Source organism: Camellia sinensis, chromosome 7, assembly GCF_055761805.1.
Source record: "Camellia sinensis isolate YWXY chromosome 7, ASM5576180v1, whole genome shotgun sequence".
NCBI classification, from domain to species: domain Eukaryota; kingdom Viridiplantae; phylum Streptophyta; class Magnoliopsida; order Ericales; family Theaceae; genus Camellia; species Camellia sinensis.
In genome coordinates this window covers 186569262-186588447 of record NC_138967.1, presented here as the reverse complement: position 1 = coordinate 186588447, position 19186 = coordinate 186569262, and the positions used below count along the sequence as shown (strand labels likewise).

Sequence of the window (19186 nt, the reverse complement as noted above, 5' to 3'; positions counted from 1 at the left end):
AGAGAGAGAGAGGGTCGACTAAAGAGAGAGAGGGTGAAGGAAATGGAAGATTTGAGCAAGAAACTTGAGTAATTTGAAGACCAACTCAAGATTTGACCATAAATTGGGAAGATTGAGCTTTTAGGTGAGTAATTGGTTATGAATTCATGAGTTTAATATTGTCATTTTGTGAACTTAAAGTTGAATGGTGATCAAGAATAAGAATTGTGTTGTATTTGATGAGTTTGAAGTCATGGAATGCATGCATGTGTATAATTGCCATGAATTTGTATAGTTGAACATGAAAAGTATGATCCATGTAGAATTTTGGTTAAAGCTCATGCTTGTGATCACCATTTGCACCATTTAAGTTGAAGATGGAAGTTATATCTCACATGCATGTACAAGTCATAAGAGTATGAGTTTGAATGCATGAATTTGTTATATGGAAAAGAGTTTGGTGTAATTTGAAGCATGCATGTATTTGATTCATGGGATTTGAGCTTCTTAATGTTGTAATCTGGTGTTTGTGCCAAAATATGTATATAAGAAATATGGGCTGTAAAATGCAAGAAATATAAACTTGAATGCATGATTAAAGCTCAAGAACAATTCTAGATTTTCCAGATTTTGGCATGTCCGCTCGAGCGGGGAAACTGCCGCTCGAGCGGGAAATACGAGCTCCCAAAAGTTTTGCAGACATGGGTGTCCGCTCGAGCGGGGAGCCATGTAGTGAGACCTTTAGCTCGAGCGCCCGACTTTACGCTCGAGTGTAAAAATGAGGCAACCAGTACTTTTGCAGACCTAATGGGTCCGCTCAAGTAGGCAAGTCCACGCTCGAGCGGGGACCCTTGTTTCTGAAATTTTGAAAATGTGTTCTGTGTTTTATTTTTCGTTCTCTTTCATTTCTAAGCACTCTTAGGCATGCATTGAGCATTATGAATGAATTAAAAGGATAAGAAAGAAGCCTAAGAGGAATGTATGAATTAAGAATGGATTGAATTGTTTGTGACCCATATGTGTTATTTAATGTGTAGGGTCGAGCTCAAGGGTGAATCCACCGATAGAACACTGTGAGTAATGTTTTAACAAAGATATCTGAAGTATGTTATTTGTCCAATTGCTTACTTCTATGCAAGTCTTATAAGTTCATTAATCTGAATGGTGGACAAATGTTTGCTAGGCCAAAAGGTTGGGCCAAAGGCCAGTCTGACACGAATGAAAGGTTGGGCCAAAGGCCAGTCTGACATGAATGAATAGTTAGGCCAAAAGCCAGTCTGACATGAATGAAAGGTTGGGCCAAAGGCCAGTCTAACATGAATGAAAGGTTGGGCCAAAGGCCAGTTTGACATGAATGGATTGGGCCCGAGGCCGTCTGATGTGCTTGGAGCCGTAGTTACTTGACCTATATATGTATACTAAATAGAAATATGAATTGGACGCAAGGCCGTCTGGTGCATGTCGTTCTAAATACTATTCGTGTACCTTTTTTATTTTATATTATTCGCTGGGCTTTTGCTCACGCTCATTCATGTGTCTGTAGGTGAGCCAAGGAAGGTCCAAACCCAGCCTCAGTGAAGTTTGTGAGAAACAGTCTAGGTTTTGAAGAGTCAGCCCAACCGTCTCACGCACGAGACTTGTTTTCGCCCTTTTGTTAATTCGTTATATTTTTTCATGTTGGCGAGAACTTTGTATCACGGTTGTATATAGTTTTGATTGGCTGGCCATGACTTGAATGATCCTGTTGTGTATAGCTTATATATTAACTTTCCTTGATGTGAGTTATTAATGTATGTTGTAAAATGTTATGACGTGCCATGTAAGCACATATCTATGGACAAAAGTTTGAAATTGCTTCCGTTTGGCCCCTTAACTCTGTTAAAATACGTGTTGTTTGGTTTAAGGCCGTAGGTAATCTCTCGATTACTGGCCGGTTATGTCCTTAACCCGTAGGGGCGGGTTCGGGTCATGACACATTACCACATTTAGAATGCTTACTATATATTTATTTATTTTCATGTGCTCGATACTTGATTTGTTGTATTCATATTGAGATCAAACTTCTCTATTTTTTTTTTCTTATTTTCTCTATTAAATTTTTGTTTTTGTAGTAGATGGGGAGACTGCCATTTGACCTCCTAATTTTGATCCAAGAGACTTGGTAACTTCACAAATATTATAATTGAAACCCTAAATCTTAGGGTTCGTTTGGTGAGATTTTTTTTATTATTATTATTTTGCTTTAGCTTTAAATTTTTTGAAAATTAAAATAAAAAACATGGTTGCTTTGTTTTCACTTTTAAAAAAATTGGCTACAATTCTCAGAATTTGAGGAAATAAGAAAAATATGTTTTTACTTATTTTTAAAATAAGTTTCAATCCTTCCTACCTCTCTCCCTCTTCCATCCTCTGGCCACCGTCTCTGCTCCAACGACCACCTCTAATCACTCCCCCTCTTTTTGGTAACTTACTATACTTGTTTTCATTTTAGAAAATGATTTAGAATTCTATTTTATAAACTCATTTTCTAGACTCAGTGATATGTAATGTAAAATAGATGATTAGTTAATAATTAGATAAAATATTTGAGAGAGTTGACTTAAATATTCTAAGGTAAATTACAAATACAACTTCTAAGATTTACTTAAAATATAAATTGCCTCCTGTAATTTTGAAAATTACAAATATCTCATTGTCAAAAAAATTTATTTAACAAAATTAATAAGAAAATAAATTTTTTAATTATTCTTCTATATAACAATAAAATTATCTAAATTGTTAATTAAAATATATTTTTGACATAATTAAAAATAGTTAATTGACTTGATAATTTATTAATAAAAGATGTTATTTGTTATGTAATTAGAAACCTAAAAGGGCAAGATGTAATTTTTAGAATCACATAAGGTAATCTGTATTTTAATCAAATCTCAAGAAATGTATTTATAATTTATCCAATATTCTAATAGAGCACCTCTAACTTTTTGGCTAGAGTAGCACCACTCTTTGATTTTTTATGTTTTGAGAACATGTATACTAAATATGCTATTTATTTTAGTTTTTACAAAAAAATAAATAAATAAATAAACAGAACGAAGAATAAACATATTTTATGTTCTTTGTACACAGAAAAAAAAAAAGAAAAAAAAAAAAGAGTAACCACAAGTTACTAAACACTACTTTTAATCATTTTAATTTAAATTGGCAAAAGTTTTTCAAATCTCAAAATGAATATTTCTTAGGATTATCACTTTTTGAATTTTTTAGGGCTGCAAAAAAGCATTTGGATACTACTTTTCAAACTTTATAAACCTCAACGAATGAGAATAATATATGAACTCAGTTAAATTTTTTGTTTCATGACCATATGATTCAAAGTTCACATTCAATATTAGGCACTTCAACTCTACATAGATTAGATCTAACTTCACAATTTTTGTAAGATGCCTTCCAAAATTTATTGATCTTTGAATTAGTTGCCTTCCAAATCAAACCTTATTCCATCATCTAGATTTGTGAATTAGGATATTCCAAAGTAGAACTGTGCAGTAACAATGAAATTACTATTACTCCCTTTGTATTGTGGTAGCAAATTTACAAACAACATCAAACCTACATCAACTAAACTTTTGAAATCTTTCAAGTCTTTGCATCAGAAAAGTTGTATACAGAAAAATAAAAAATACAACCTAGTATTATACAAAACAATGGTATAAAAACTCTGAAACAGAATAAACAAATCAGAAGACTTTTAACAACCCTTAGGCCTAGAGTATTTTGGGGGAAGAGATGGGCACCTTTCATTCATATGTGGGTATGGGTCCATTGTATTGTATCCAGGTAATTCCATTCTATACTTCCCTCGAATTTGGCAGAAAGGGAGCTTCACAGTGTCTGCATCATTGCAACACTTTGGCAGGCGGCTTGAATTGTTTTCAAAGAACTTGAGTGTGTAAGCATCTTTTATCTGCAGTTTGGACAAGATAAATTAATAAAGAAATAATATGTGAAATTCCTAACCTGGGTTTTACATCCACACAACAATCAATTTCAGTTGAACATCCATATTTACCCACACAGTTCAAGTTTAGTTTCATGATAGTAAAATAAAGGGCAAATTACATAAATATCCCTAAAGTATACCATTAATTTCATTTTGGTCTGTAGTTTTTAATTTGTATCAATTACATTCCTAAACTGTACACATTGATTCAATGCAGTCCCCTATCCTAACTATCGTCTAAAAAAAAAATATGAAAAATGCTTATGTCAGCTTCACATAAGGCATTTGGAGAGCATTAGAATCAATTTCTCATTTTCCACCTAAATGAATCGCAAGACACGTGAAAAGAACATTATTTACAAAAATAAAACACATCTAAGACTTCCACTTCATTACTGAAAGTCAAATACATAGCGTGTTTGGCTCTTTGAATGATAGTATATGGTATAAATAGATGTGTCAAAATGCCCTTTATGGCCTTCAATGCTTGATGTGAGACTGGCATATGCAATTTTTAGTATGTTTTTTAGAAAAATATATTTTTTGTAGGATATTTTTTAATTTGTAGGATATTTTACTATCATTTAATTTGTAAGATATTTTTTGAAAAATATATCTATAGTGATCCCGGGTTTACCCTTGTTGTACAGTGATCCGGACATGTGTCCGTGGATGTTGGTAGTTGTTTATTATCTTGTTTGCATCCTTTTTACTTCTTATTGAGTTATAGGATGTGTTGGGCAGGTTTGTTTCAGGTTGGTTGTGTTTGGGAGCCTAGTGTTGCTGCCCAGATTTTTGGACCTTCGCTCGAGCAAGGACTTTGTCGCTCGAGCGAGAGTTGAGTTGTGTCTGGTGGGTCGAGCCAGAGTGGCTTCGCTCGAGCGAGCGATGGCGTCTGGTTCTGGACCTGAGAGTTGCGTTTCTTGGCTCGAGCGAGCTTTTCTTGGCTCGAGCGGTCTGGTTTGTTCCTCGCTCGAGCGAGAGGTCTGTCGCTCGAGCGTGCTTCTGGTTGCAGACCTGAGGGTTTGAGTTGTTGGCTCGAGCGAGCATTCCTTCGCTCGAGCGCACTTTTGAGTTTTTGGCTTGAGCGAGAACTTCTTGGCTCGAGCGAGAGTTTTCTGTGTCTGGTCGCTCGAGCGACGAAGGCTTCGCTCGAGCGAGCGTGTTTTATATCAGCGGGCAGTAGCGTTTTTGAACATCACTTTTTCACCTTCTTTTTCTTTTAAACCCTAGATCCGAGACCCTCTCTCTCTACACTTATATTCTCTCTAAGATTTGATCTCCCTAGAGTGTGAATCTAGCCTAGGGCTTTTGTTAAAAAGATAGAGGGCGTTGAGAGCTTTGTTTTAATCTGAAAAAGTTTGGATTTGGAGCACGTTGGTCTTCGAGTCTTCATCTCCTTTTTGGCTTAAACTTCGAGGTAGGGATATCCTACTCCTCTCTATGGATTTTGTCTTTAAATTTTGGTATTTTGAGATGTTGGGGTTGGTTTGGTAATTTTGTGAAAGTTTGGGGCTTTTGTGTAATTTTACAAAAGTTGGGGTTTTATTCATAATAAACCTAGATGCATGTTTGGCATAGAGAAATGGAATAAATGTTGAATCATTGATGAAAATGGGACCTAAGGGTTGAAATGTTAATTATGGGAATTGACCTAATTACATTGTTTAATTAATTGAGATAATTAATTGTGAGGAATGAGGAAATGAAATGTTGATTGTATATCCATTGTGCATTTATTTTCTGTTAGAAATAACTGCTTTGGGCTATCGGTGGAGGATAGTCGTGATTGTTGTAGACAATGCATGATGATTAGGCAAACAGAAACTAATCAATGGAATGTGTCATGGAACTTGACGGTTGATAGAATACATTAACTGTATGTATTGTGTGATTGTATATAGAACCATTGTGTTTGTATACGTTATGTGTAGAGGAGGAGATGGGGGATGTATTCTGCGGTTTAGGGGAAGATAGGGGATGTACCTCTAAACCGGATAGTGTTGGGAGAAGATAGGGGATGAACTCCGTAGATACAGCTCATATGCTTGTCTAGAAGTGAAGATAGAGCTTATATGCTTATCTTTGTGATGTGTGGATATAGCTCATATGCTAATCTGTGGATATTGTGGTTATACATATCTGTTGTAGAATGTGGATATAGCTTATTTGCTTATCTGAGAATGTGGATATTGTTGTTATACATATCTGTTGAGAATGTAGTTAGTGCTTATATGCCTATCCGTTGAAAAAGGGAAAATGAAAGGAAACTTGGACTCATAAGTCGTATGACATAAATATGTGATTTATGTGATTGTATCAGTGTTGGCCATCTATCAATTGCTAATATTTTAGTCATTGTTCATGGTTGGTTTAGTGTATTTCTACTGGGCTGTGGCTCACCCTATATGGGAATATCATTTTCAGGTGCAGGTAGCATGCCACCTCCAAGGACATAGCTGGGAGGCTAGAGGCGGACATACTTTTGTCGCTTAACTTTTGATGTATTACATGTAACTTCAAGCCAAGGGCTTAACGTGTACGAGTTAGTACTCTTTTGTTGTAACCAAGTGTTAACTTGGAAAGCTGTAAGCCCGTAGGGCATTTTGTTTTGATGTTAACATGTAATACTTATGTAATGGAACTCTAATGAATAAAAGAATGTGGTTAGTTTATATGTAAATGCATGTCTTATCTGATGGGTTTAATGTTGTTATTTTGAGGGCGTTACAATATCTCAGCCGTTGTTTTATAAATTGAATAGATCTGAGTCGTTCAAATGTTCTAATAGGACAAATGTGTGTAGGACAAATTCAAAAATCATCCTGCTTTATTATATAGATTTTACACCTAAATCCCAAAATATTTTACACCTAAAAATATTCTTTATGTAAATTAATTTTGTACACAAAAAAGAAAACTTTTTTTTTTGGTATTTAATTGGCACTTGAAACAAAAAAAAAATTTACTCTATGCATTGGGTAGAAACCAATAAAGATCTACCCTTTCACTTTTGAAAAGTTCAATGTGTTGGAATAGCCAAGTTGAAAGTGAATTTTCTAAAAATTGACTTACCAAATCTTTAGAGAAATTATTTTTGGAGACTAAGACCAAAAATAGTTTTCTTAAAAACATATTTTACTTACTCTTTATTTATTCAACTGAACAATAAGAAATATGTAAAATATTTTTTTTTAAAAAAAGAAGACATTTTCTGTCAAATAAAAAAACAAGAATATATATAATATTTTCTTTATGCAATTTGTTTTCTTTCTTTTTTGCAACCAAGAGATATTTAGCTAGTACCACACACGTGGGAGTTTAAATTCAGTACAATACCATGTCACCATTAACTAATAATAAAACAATTAGGAGTAAACTCACTATTCAAATATAATTAAAAATTCAATAACTATTACATCTGCCTAATGCATCGAAAACTCTTTAAATAAATTACTAAATATTTTGTTCAAGTGATAGCATAATTAAAAATAATAATTATGATCAAGCATCACATTATATATGAAGGATGGGTACTCCAAAAATGGTGCCGTACTCGTACCGGGTACTTACTGGGTGCTGGTACGCGTACCGGTACGGCTGCACGCGTACCGGATACGACAAACAGTGTCTCGGTACGTTTGGGAGAATTGGTACGGCTTGGGTACGCCGTGGGTACGCCGGGGTACGGCAGAACTCAGCTGTTCCGAACACAGAAGAGAAGAAACAGAGAAGAGAGGAGAGAAGAGAGGAGTACCTGGTTTGAAGCTCCGACGGCTCCGATGACCTTCGATCGACCTCGACAACCTTCGATTGACCTTTGACGACCTCCGACGACCTTCGCCTTCTCTTTCTCTCTCTCTCTCTCACTTCGCCTCTTTCTCTCCTCTTTCTTCGACTCTGTTTCTCTCTTCGACTTTGTTTGAAACCTAGATATAGATATTATATATAGATATATATATATATAGTATAAATTATAATTTATATTATATTATTATAACTTTTTATTTTTTTATTATATATTTTTATTTATGTTTTTATAAATTATACTTATATATGTGTATGATATGTTTTTATTTATATATTATATATATAGCCTTTATAAATTATTTAAAAAAATAGATCAAAAAAATTAATAAATTAGAACACAAAAATTAATAATCAATCATACTTATATAATGTTAATAATCAAAAAAATTAATTAGAACAAAATTATAAAAATTAATTAGAACAAAATTAATAATCAATCATACTTTTTAGTTTTGATATTTAATTTCAATTTGTAGGTTGGATCTTTTAACCATAATAAAAAAAAATAAAAAAAAATCGGCGTACCGCAGCCGTACCCGTATCCTACTTTTTTGAGGTTTTGCCGTATCGACGTACCCGCACTCATACCCGTACCGTACTCGTACCCGCACCCGTGCTTCTTTATAAATAATCAAATAATTCTTTAATCATAAACAAAATAATGACATAATGAATATCATAATGTATCATAACTGATAACATAATAAATCATAATCAAAAACATAAAAATCATAACAAAAAATTGCATACAATTGAATTTCCCATTAAGTTGTGATATTACTTGAATTTTGATCGGGACCACGTGGGGCCAGTAACAACACCCCCCACTCTTGTCTCTTTCTATTTTTTATTTGGTCAAGCAAGATGGCTCCATGTGAACCTGTTTGCACCCATTTTTGCTGATTCCTGTCGACAGATGGACCAATTAGGATATGGATATGACATGTGGCAGAGTCAAGTGAGAGTTCAACAGTTGTTTAAGTGGGCAAGCAATATGAGAGAGATTGATAAACGTGCATTAAATAGTACTGGTGATAGAGTAGTTATTGGCTAAGTCATGGGCTTAGTGCGTGACTTGCAGAAAGAAGCATAGACAAGGTGGGGATCTTTTTCTGTCGAGGGAAGGTTAGAAGGACTTTATGACACAACTCAAGAGAAGTGAAGTTCGACAGACAAAAGTGAAGGTCTAATGTGATTGGAAGACCTATAAGCCAGGAAGCAGTTGTAGCAGTTACACAGCAACAGTTACAGATTGAGGAGATCATGGGGGCATGGGAAAGAAGAAGTAAAGGTCAGAAATTTGCAGAGAAAAAAGACTTCAACAACAACACAACAACTTAGCTTTTAGACTTTGCATAATCTAGGAGTAGCTTTCTTAGTTTAGGAGTAGTTTCTTCTATAATTCATATCCTTGTAAACTTTTGTGAACTCTTGGAATTACTTCTTGTTTGCTTTGTTTGCTTTCTAACTTTCAGTTGTTCCAAAGAAGTCAATTCCATAATTGCTTGATTGTTTTTGTTTGATTATTTAGTTAAAATTATTGTTTAATTCCTGTCGATTAGGAGTTAGCATAATTTTTACTAACAATTTTTGGCACGCCCAGTGGGACAACATCCTAATTTGAAACAATGGAAAAAACGAGGCATCAAAGCCACATGAGTGGCATGTCTGTGTCTTATGCACCCATGGATGCAAGCCGCCAATGGAATGGCAGTATTCCCATGGATATAAATTATCAATGGAATGTCTCATCTTCCGTGTCTAAAGATTGCCAATATTATGGCAATAATTCTAACACCCATTGCCAACATAATGGCATGATAAATGATATGGAAAGAATGATTCGGCATTGTAAAGATGAAATTTATTGGCGCGAGGGTGAAAGTTTGGCCATAAGAAGATAAATTAATTTTTTTTTATCAGCAAAGATTTCAGATAATTTCATCATCTCCATATTATTTGAAATTCATCAACTTGAAGGCCAAATTTACCTAAATGATGAAGAAATTCGATATTGGGAGCATAATTTAGAGGGCTTAGTGGCTAAGAAAAAATTAAGGCATGAAAATAATGTGGCTTGGGAGGTTAATACCCATATTCCTAAGGAGCCAATTATTCATGAAAAGCCAAGGTATGTTGCTCGAAGGGTGAGTATACCAAGTCATGAAGATAACATGATTTTAGAGAATTTTTATAGGCCAATAGTGGCTAAAATAGAAAAACAGCCAATTCTCTCAAAAGACGTTAAAAATTCATCACAAAATGGGGGTGAAAATATGCTTCGGGGGCATGGTTTTTTGCCAAACATGGCAAAGAGTGACAAGCCATTAATGGCTAAAAAAGAAAAACAGCCCCGTTTCACAAAAAATGATAAAAATCTATCACAAAATGATGGTGAAGATTTACTTGGAGGGCATGATTTTAAGCTAAACATGGCTGAAAATCATGAACAACCCGCATTTGTTGAATTTGAAATTTTTGACATTGTTAATTTTGTCAAAAGTTTTGATTTTCTAAAACTATTTGATATTATAGTTTCTGTTACCCAACGACCACCATGGGTTTGTGGTTCACATCAAAAATTGATTTTGATAAATTGGTTGACAAAAATAATATCTTATTCTTGTAAGTTTGATGGAATAAAAAATGACCATATAAAACAATCCAGACCAACCAATAATGGCCAATGACCAATTATTTATACTTTGTATGAAGGCCAATTTAATGGCCAGTTGTTTAATGTCGACGCATCGACAGAAGGCTAGTTTAACGGCTAATGGCCAATTGATTATACTTTGCATGAATTGACAAAAGAAAGAATAAAAAAAAAGTGACGTTTGGGGGAGTTCACAAATCGGCAAAAGAAAGAATATAAAAAAAAATGTTGCTGACTAGTTTGTTGGAAGAGCCACTGCCAATATTGATTGAAGCGAAAGTATGGCAGTGATACCTTAAACAAGGAACATTGGAATAATGATGACCATGTTGAACTCCACAAAAAATGTAATATTTTGCGGTTTCAAAATTTTTGCTAAATGTTATGAGTGTGGACATATGCCTTGTTTTAGTAAGTACGAGTGATTCCATTCTTAAAGAGTTGGGGTACTGTTTGCACCGTAAATATAGTCTCATTAATTGGGGCCTGTCGATTATGGCCAAAATAGTCTATGAATTTTAGAAAATATGGATTGTCCCAGATTTTGTCTTTTATATCATTTAAGGTAAAATTAACTTTTATCTTAAATGAGGAGGGCATTGTTTGCACCCATTTTTGCTGATTCTTGTTGACAGATGGACCAGTTGGGATATGGATATGACATGTGGCAGACCCTAAGAGTTCAACAATTGTTTAAGTGGGCAAGCAATATGAAAGAGATTGATAAACGTGCATTAAACAGTGCTGGTGATGGAGTAGTTACTAGCTAAGTCATGGGCTTAGTGGGTGACTTGCAAAAAGAAGCATGGATAGGGTGGGGATCTTTTTCTGTCGAGGAAAGGGTAGGGCTTTTTGACACGTGTCAACTCGAGAAGTGAAGTTCGATAGACAGAAGTGAAGGTCTAATGTGATTGGAAGGCCTAGAAGCCAGGAAGCAGTTGCAGTAGTTACACAGCAGCAGTTGCAGTAGTTACACAGCAGCAGTTGCAGATTGAGGAGATCATGGGGGCATGGGAAAAAAGAAGTATAAAGGCCAGAAATTTGTAGAGAAAGAAGGCATCGACAACACAACAACTTAGCTTTTGGACTTAGCATAATCTAGGAGTAGCTTTCTGAGTTTAGGAGTAGTTTCTTCTATAATTCGTATCCTTGTAAACTTTTGCGAACTTTAGTAGTTTCATCTTGAAATTACTTGTTTTCTTTGTTTACTTTGTAACTTTTAGTTGTTTCAAAGAAATCATCATTCTTTTGAGGCATTTGAACCAATTCCACAATTGCTTGATTATTTAGCTAAAATTGTTGGCTAATTCCTGTCAATTGGGAGTTAGCATAATTTGTACTAACAGAACTGCAAAAACAAATTCAATAGGAAGAAAATGAGACTTTACACATCAAAACGAGTAAATGCCCCCACGTGGATCACTAAAACCCCCAATTGAATTTCAGCATTACAAATCCCCAATTTTCAAACTCACTACTCACCTTTAATCACAAACTCAGTTTAGAGTTCAGACTGCCATTATTCTATTCTCATCTTCCTCCTCCCTTCAAACCCAACCAACTAAGGCTACTCCTCTACAACAAAACACATTTAAAAAAAAAAAATGGCTGAGAGTGCAATGTTCCATCTACTAGCCAACTTCGCACCCTTCCTCCAACAAGAGGCCAATTTGTTGACTGGAGTTGAAGAAGAGATCCAATACATCAGAGATGAATTTGAGCGCATGACAACTTTTTGAAGAAATCAAGCAACTAGTCCCACAAGGGATGGACAACAAGGATACCAACAGCTTGAAAGGGATAATTAATGCTTTCCTGCAACGAAAGAGGTATGTGCTTGTTTTTGATGATGTATGGGATATTCATGCCTGGCAATCTTTTAGATATGTGTTTCCCATTGGCCATTGTGGCAATCGAGTAGTGCTGACAACCAGAAATGCAGATTTAGCCTATTTCGCTAGTACATAATATCATGGTGATGTCTATAATCTTCAGCCCTTGCCTCCCGAAGAATCCTAGACATTGCTTTGCAGGAAAACATTTATGGAGAATTATTGCCCTTCACATTTGGAAGGACTTTCAAAAGCCATCTTGAATAGATGTGAGGGATTGCCGCTTGCAATTGTGGCAATAAAGGATAAGAGTAGTGTGGATGAGTGTGATAAGATCTACCGCAGCCTTGGTGCAGAACTACAAGGAAATGATAAATTTCAAAGCATGAAAAAAATAGTCACTCAGTTACATTGATTTACCTTACTATCTAAAGTTTTGCTTTCTATAGCTAAGTGTTTTTCTAGACGATTGTTTGATTGACCATGAGAGATTGATTCGGTTATGGGTGGCAGAAGGATTTGTAGAAATGAAAGAAGGAATGATGATAGAAGAAGTTGCCGAGGGTTACCTCAATGAGCTAATCAATAGAAGCTTAATTCAAGTCGCAAAGAGGAGATGAGATAGAAGGGTCAAAATGTATCGCATCCATGACCTTTGGCGTGGAATTGTTGTTTCAAAGTCGAGAGCAAAATATTATGACAATAGTTGGTGAATGAAGCAGAGCATGGCCTGAAAAGGTGCGGTGCTTATCAATCCACAATCATTTGGAAAATATAGAAGAAAGCAAGCGTTTCACTCAACTTCGTTCTTTACTGATGTTCAGTACAATAGATACAATGTCCAAGTTCCCCATGCTTGCATCGTCAAGTAATGCTCTACTGCTGCTAACGGTGTTGGACTTGAGAGGTTCCTTGTTGGAAACATTTCCAAATGAAGTTTCCAAACTACTTCAATTTAGGTATTTAAGTTTGAGAGAAACCAATGTAAAAATAATTCCGAAGTTGATTGGAAAGCTCTAGAACTTGGAAACACTAGACCTTAAAGGTACCTATGTCATGAGTTGCTTGATGATATCCAACGACTTTGCCATATCTTGTTGTAAGGATACCAACCAAGTCCTTATATTTCTTTTCATTGCCAATCCGGATTCAAAACCCCAGTGAAAATAGGAACTTTGTCATCCTTACAGAAACTTTGTTGCATTGAAACAAACCATGGGAATAATGGTGGCATTTTCCTGGTAGAGATAGGGAAATTGACTCAACTGAGGAGGTTACACATTCAAAAGCTGAGAAGTGAAGATGAGATCATTGATCTAGATTCTCTTTCTTCACCACCTCAGCTTCTTTGAACACTTTTCCTAGAAGGAAGTTTGCATAAGTTACCGCATTGGATACCTTCACTGCACAGCCTGGTAAGAGTAAGTTTAGCATGGAGTAAGTTAAGGGATGATGATCCACTGAAATCCCCTAAAGGTTTGCCCAATTTGGTTGAGGTTGAACTTCTTCAGACATATGAAGGGGAAGGATTGTGTTTCAAGGCTGATGGATTTCAAAGGCTTGTGAGATTATACCTCAATAGATTAAAAGGATTGAGATGGGAGAGAGTGGAGGTTGGTTCAATGCCTCTACTTGAAGAGTTATATATCCAAAATTGTGAACTGGTAGAGGAGTTATCCTCTGGCATTGAACATCTCACCAAGCTTAAATTGCTTGAATTGGATGGTATCTCTGATGAATTGATTTCGAGGCTAAACAGAGACTTAGAAGATGGGAATTATTGTAAAATTGCACACATCCCAAAAGTTGGGATTGGAAATGCAATATGTGGTTATTGGAAAGGAAATTATCTATAGAGAGAGAGGAGGGAGCTCTAACCATATTGGATCATCACCACAACTACAATGCTTATTATGTATTTATTTATTTTCATGTGCTCTAGGTACTTGATTTGTTGTATTCATATTGGGATCAAATTTTTCTCTATTCTTTTCTTTTTCCTTCTCTCTTCCACTTTTGTTTTTTTGGTAGATCGGGAGCCTTTTATTTGACCTCCTACTTTTAATCCTAGAGAGTTGGTAACTTCACAAATTTTTGAATTGGGATTGTAAATCTTAGGGTTCGTTTGATGAGATTTTTATGTTTTTGTTTATTATTTTAATTTTTTGTTTTAGCTTTAAGAAATTTTGAAAATTAAAATAAAAAACACATTTGGTAATTGTTTTCACTTTTTAAAAAAAATGGTTACAGTTTTCTAAATTTGAGGAAACAACAAAAATGTGCTTTTACTTATTTTCAAAATAAGTTTCTTTCCTTCTTGCCTCCCTCACCCATTTGTCATCTAGCCACCCTCTCCACTCCGGCGACCACCTCCAACCACTCCCCCCTTTTGGTAACTAATCAAACTTGTTTCCTTGTTTCATTTTTTTTTTTTTTTTAATGTTTTGAGAAGGATTACGCTTCTCTTGAATTCAAATTGGAACTTGAGGGGCCTGTGGGATGCAATACGAGTCTCGTTTCTATGGTCTGAATTGTTTATTTTGTAGGGTCTTAATTGTATATCATCCATGGAAAAAATTAGATCAATCCGATAATTGTATTCTATTCATCTTATCTTATTTGTCTCTATAAAAATGGATGACAAGTGTGTTTTTGAAAATAGATCATCCATTTTTTTGGATGATATGTATGGTTTCCACAAAATGAATATTTTAGATTGATTTGTGGTAACCCCATGGGCTCCTCAAGTTGTCTCAATTTCATATTTGAACTGGAAAGAAGACCAAACCCTCAATTATATAGGGCCAAACTCACTTGCCACATTATTATTGGTGAATTTGTATGTCTAAAATTGAACTTCTCTAATATTTCTTTAACTTAGTTTGGAGACTAAAAAAAAGCAGAAAACATATTCTAAGAGTCAAAATATAACAAAATGCATAGTTTGAGATCAATCGTATTCGATCATTTGATCTTTTAAGACTTAATGTCAAATTAAAAAATTACCCTAATTCTTCTCATTGATTTACACGACACTTTTGTCTCATAATAGCCACTGTTTTCTTTTTTTTATTACAGTTTTTCCCTAATCTAAAATTATTAAAAACAAAACATCTGAGCCTATTTTGTGAACCCACCCCTACACTACCATCTCCACTGGCCACCACTACTGTCACTGCCGACGCCACCATCCACTACAGTTGATGCCACCCCCTAGCTTCTCTCTATCTTACCCCACCACTCTCCTCATCATCTTCCTCATCTTCTTATTAGGGTTTAAAAGGTGGGTGTATGTTTATTATTATTATTATTGTAAGTGTAATAAATAAAATTAAAATTTTGAATTTTTGCTAGTGGTAGTGTGATTAGAAATTTTTGTTGGCAAGCACAAGAATTTGTGGAAACAAGTATATATATCAGATTACGTTTATAAACGTATAAATATTGTTTTTAGTGATTCTGGAAAAAGGGCCTGTTGATTTGAGTAGAATTGATAAAAAATTAAGTAAAAGAATGGATGGAATTTTAATAACTTTTTACTCAAATTTAAGTTTGAGTCTAGGGTTGGAGATGCCCAAAGCCCATCTCTCTTGATTTGACTAAAAAAATTAGTAAACCTTATTTTGATATGCAATTGGAGGTGATGAAATGGGGGGATGGGGCATATCTCTTTGATATGAGCTTAAGTAGAGGAGTGGAGGGTTTTTTTTTTTTTCCTTTTTACTTTAATTTAAATTTGATACGATACGGGTAATGATTAAGGGCTTGAGATGGCCTAACATATCTGTGAATTCATATTTTTACATATTGGATGTCTTATTCTCAGCTTGACATTTTAACAAACACCTCGCACGCACACAATGAGATGGAGCATTCTTGCTCTTAAGAGAGGGAAGGAAAGCGGGTTTGTTTGTGTGTGGTCGTTCAGAGAGAGAGAAGCCTAGGGGGGAAATAGAACTATTCCAGCCAAGGAAAAAAAAATTACCTAATGCAGTGATACAAGATAAAGAATAAGAACAACTCACATTGCACCCAAAAGCAGCAAATATAGGAAGACACCCAAACTGGCCATTATTCTTCTTCTCTGTCTCTCTCCTAGCAAACATGCATTGCAATTATAATTCCCACATTGCAGAAGAATACCATAAACCCAGTAAGTTAACTGAATGAGATAACAATTAACTAACTTCAATTCCAATTCATCCAAAATTAGAAGAAAAAAAAGTAATTAAATAAAGATAGAGAAGCTCCACCAAATAGTGAGAGAGAGAGAGAGAGAGAGAGTAGAAAACTAACCTATGATCGTAGGGTAAATTCACTTGTTTTCAAAGTAAGATTTTACTCCCTTCAAGGTTTGCCCAATTTGGTTGATCTTGTACTTCTTCAGACATAAGAAGGGAAAGGATTGTGTTCCAAAGCTGGTCAATTTCAAGGGCTTGTGAATTTATTCCTCTATAGATTAGAAGGATTGAGATGGGTGAGAATGGAGGCTGGTTTGATGCCTCTTCTTCAACAGTTAAATTTCCAGAAATGTGAATTGGTACAAAAGTTACCCTTTGGCATTGAACATCTAACCAACCTTAAATTGCTTGAATTCGCTAATATGTCTGATGGATTGATTTCGAGTCTGAATAGAGAGTTAGAAGGTGGGAATAATTGGAAAATTGCACACATCCCAAAAGTTTGGTTGGGGACACAAAATGTGACTATTGGAAATGAAATTATCTATAGCGAGAGAGGAATGAGCTCTAACCTATGAAGCACCGACACTTTAAAACAAGCACTGTGTCGAACACATGAGCACTTCGGGGACATGCGGACACTTCAGGAACACGTACGGGACACACCACATGGCATGTTCCCTTATTTAATTATTTATTTTTAGGGGACACTCCGGTGACACTTTGAAGACATGTCAAGTTGTTTTCCGCCATTTAATTTAATACTTTTGATAATGTTGAATGTTTGTTATTATTTTTTTAGATTTAATACTTAATAGATCATCCATAAAAAAATAAAAATAAAAAGATATAAACTGTAAGTGTTTAAAAAAAAAAAAATAGAAGTAGAGTTTATTTTTGTTAATATTGATTGTTTGTAGATGTAATATTAATCTAGATATCAAATAAAAATATATTAAAACATATTTTATTACTGTCCTTTCCATGTCTGTGTCCCCATCTTTTTGAAATCGCCGTGTCCCGTGTCTGCATCTGTATCTATGTTCGTGCTTCTTAGGCTCTAACCATATTGGATCATCACCACATTTAGAATGCTTATTACGTATTTATTTATTTTCATGTCCTCTCGGTACTTACTTTGTTGCATTGATATCGGCATCAAATTTTGTGTTTTTAGTGGATAGGAAGCCTCTTATATGACCTAATTTGATCCCAAAGAATTGGAAACTCCGCATATTTTTTAATTGGGATTGTAAATCTCAGGGTGAATTTTTATTTATTTATTTATTTATTGTTTTAGCTTTATTTATTTATTTTGAAAATTGGAATAAAAAACACATTTGGCAATTGTTTTGACTTAAAAAAATAAATAAATAAAGCTATAAATTTCAGAATTTGAGGAAACAAGAAAAATGTGTTTTCATATAATTTTAGAACAAGTTGCATTCCCTCTTTCATCCCCCACCCCTGTCCACTGGCCACCCGATCTGCTCCGGCCACTACCTCTGACAACTCCCCTCTTTTGGTAACTTATGAAACTTGTTTTCTTGTTTTAGTTTTCAAATGTTTTGAGAATGTATACCAAATACGCTAAGAAGAAGAAGAAGAAGAAGAAGAAGAAACATATTTTATGTTCTCTGTATATAGAAAACAAAAAAAGAACCTCAAAATATATAAAGGAGTAAGGGTTGAGGGGATGAGCTTAAGTAAAGGAGTGAAGAGAGTTTTGGGAGGTTTTTTACTCAAATTTAAATTTGATATGGGTATTGATTAAGGGCTTGAGATGCCCTAACATATCTATGAATTCATATTTTTACCTATGATGTCTCAGGATGTGCATAAGTTAATAAGTTATAATAGCAAATATCTTCTCAGCTTGACATTTTAACAAACACTTCACACACACACGATCAGATCCAGCATTCTTGCTCGTGCGCGCGCGAGAGAGAGAGAGGATTTGTTTGTGTGTGAAAAAAATAGAACTATTCCAGCAAGAAGAAAACAATTACCTAAAGCAATGGCACAACAAGATAAAAGAATAAGAGCAATTCACATTCAGACCCAAAATCAGCAAATAGAAGAAGAGACCCAACGAGATACCATTATCATTCTTCTATATCTCTCTCCTATCAAACACCCATTGCAATTATAATTCCCACATTGCAAAAGAATACCATAACTGAATGAGAAAACAATTAACTAACTCCAATTCCAATTCATGTAGAAAAAATAAAAAATAAAAAAGTGAGAAAACTAACCTGTGATCGTCGGGGAAGTTATCCGGCTACAGGTTGCTAGGAAAAGGGATCGGCCAAGTCCAAGAAAAATAAAAAATCACAGGGGGGAAAGAATGAGAGAGTGTTGAAAATTTCCCAAACAGGCCCCAATTTTTTTTAAAAAAAAATTGAACGAAAGTTAATCAGCTCAAACATGACTTCCTTCCTCTCACCAAATGTGTACAAGACGACTGGGTTTACTAGATACAAGTGTTGTAAAATATTAAAACTTACAAAAATTACAATTTTGTTTCTTTTGTCATTTTGATTCATATATTTTTAGTTGATTTAATTTTGACTCTTAATTTGAAATTTTATATTGATTCGATTCAATTGATAATGCTATTAGTGTTTTTAACGAAAAATAATTACTAAATTAATTGAGATTAACACACTGAACTGAGTAAATTTATAATTTTACTATCAAAACTATGAAACATGCCACTTAT

The 19186-nt window shown here is 34.6% G+C and overlaps 1 long non-coding RNA gene across 2 annotated transcripts; it reads right to left on the bottom strand.

Annotated features, from left to right (window-relative positions):
- Nucleotides 1–3521: 3521 nt before the first annotated feature.
- On the bottom strand, nt 3522–18936 carry LOC114293994 (uncharacterized). Of its 2 annotated transcripts, none has more exons than XR_003640314.2 (4): nt 18720–18936; nt 16306–16375; nt 8574–8698; nt 3522–3946 (listed from the first exon to the last, which is right to left on the bottom strand). It is a non-coding gene; the product is annotated as an uncharacterized LOC114293994 (long non-coding RNA). The 2 variants fall into 2 exon arrangements; XR_014336577.1 differs by having other exon boundaries at nt 7740–8698; nt 18720–18923.
- Between the last annotated feature and the right edge of the window lie 250 nt (nt 18937–19186).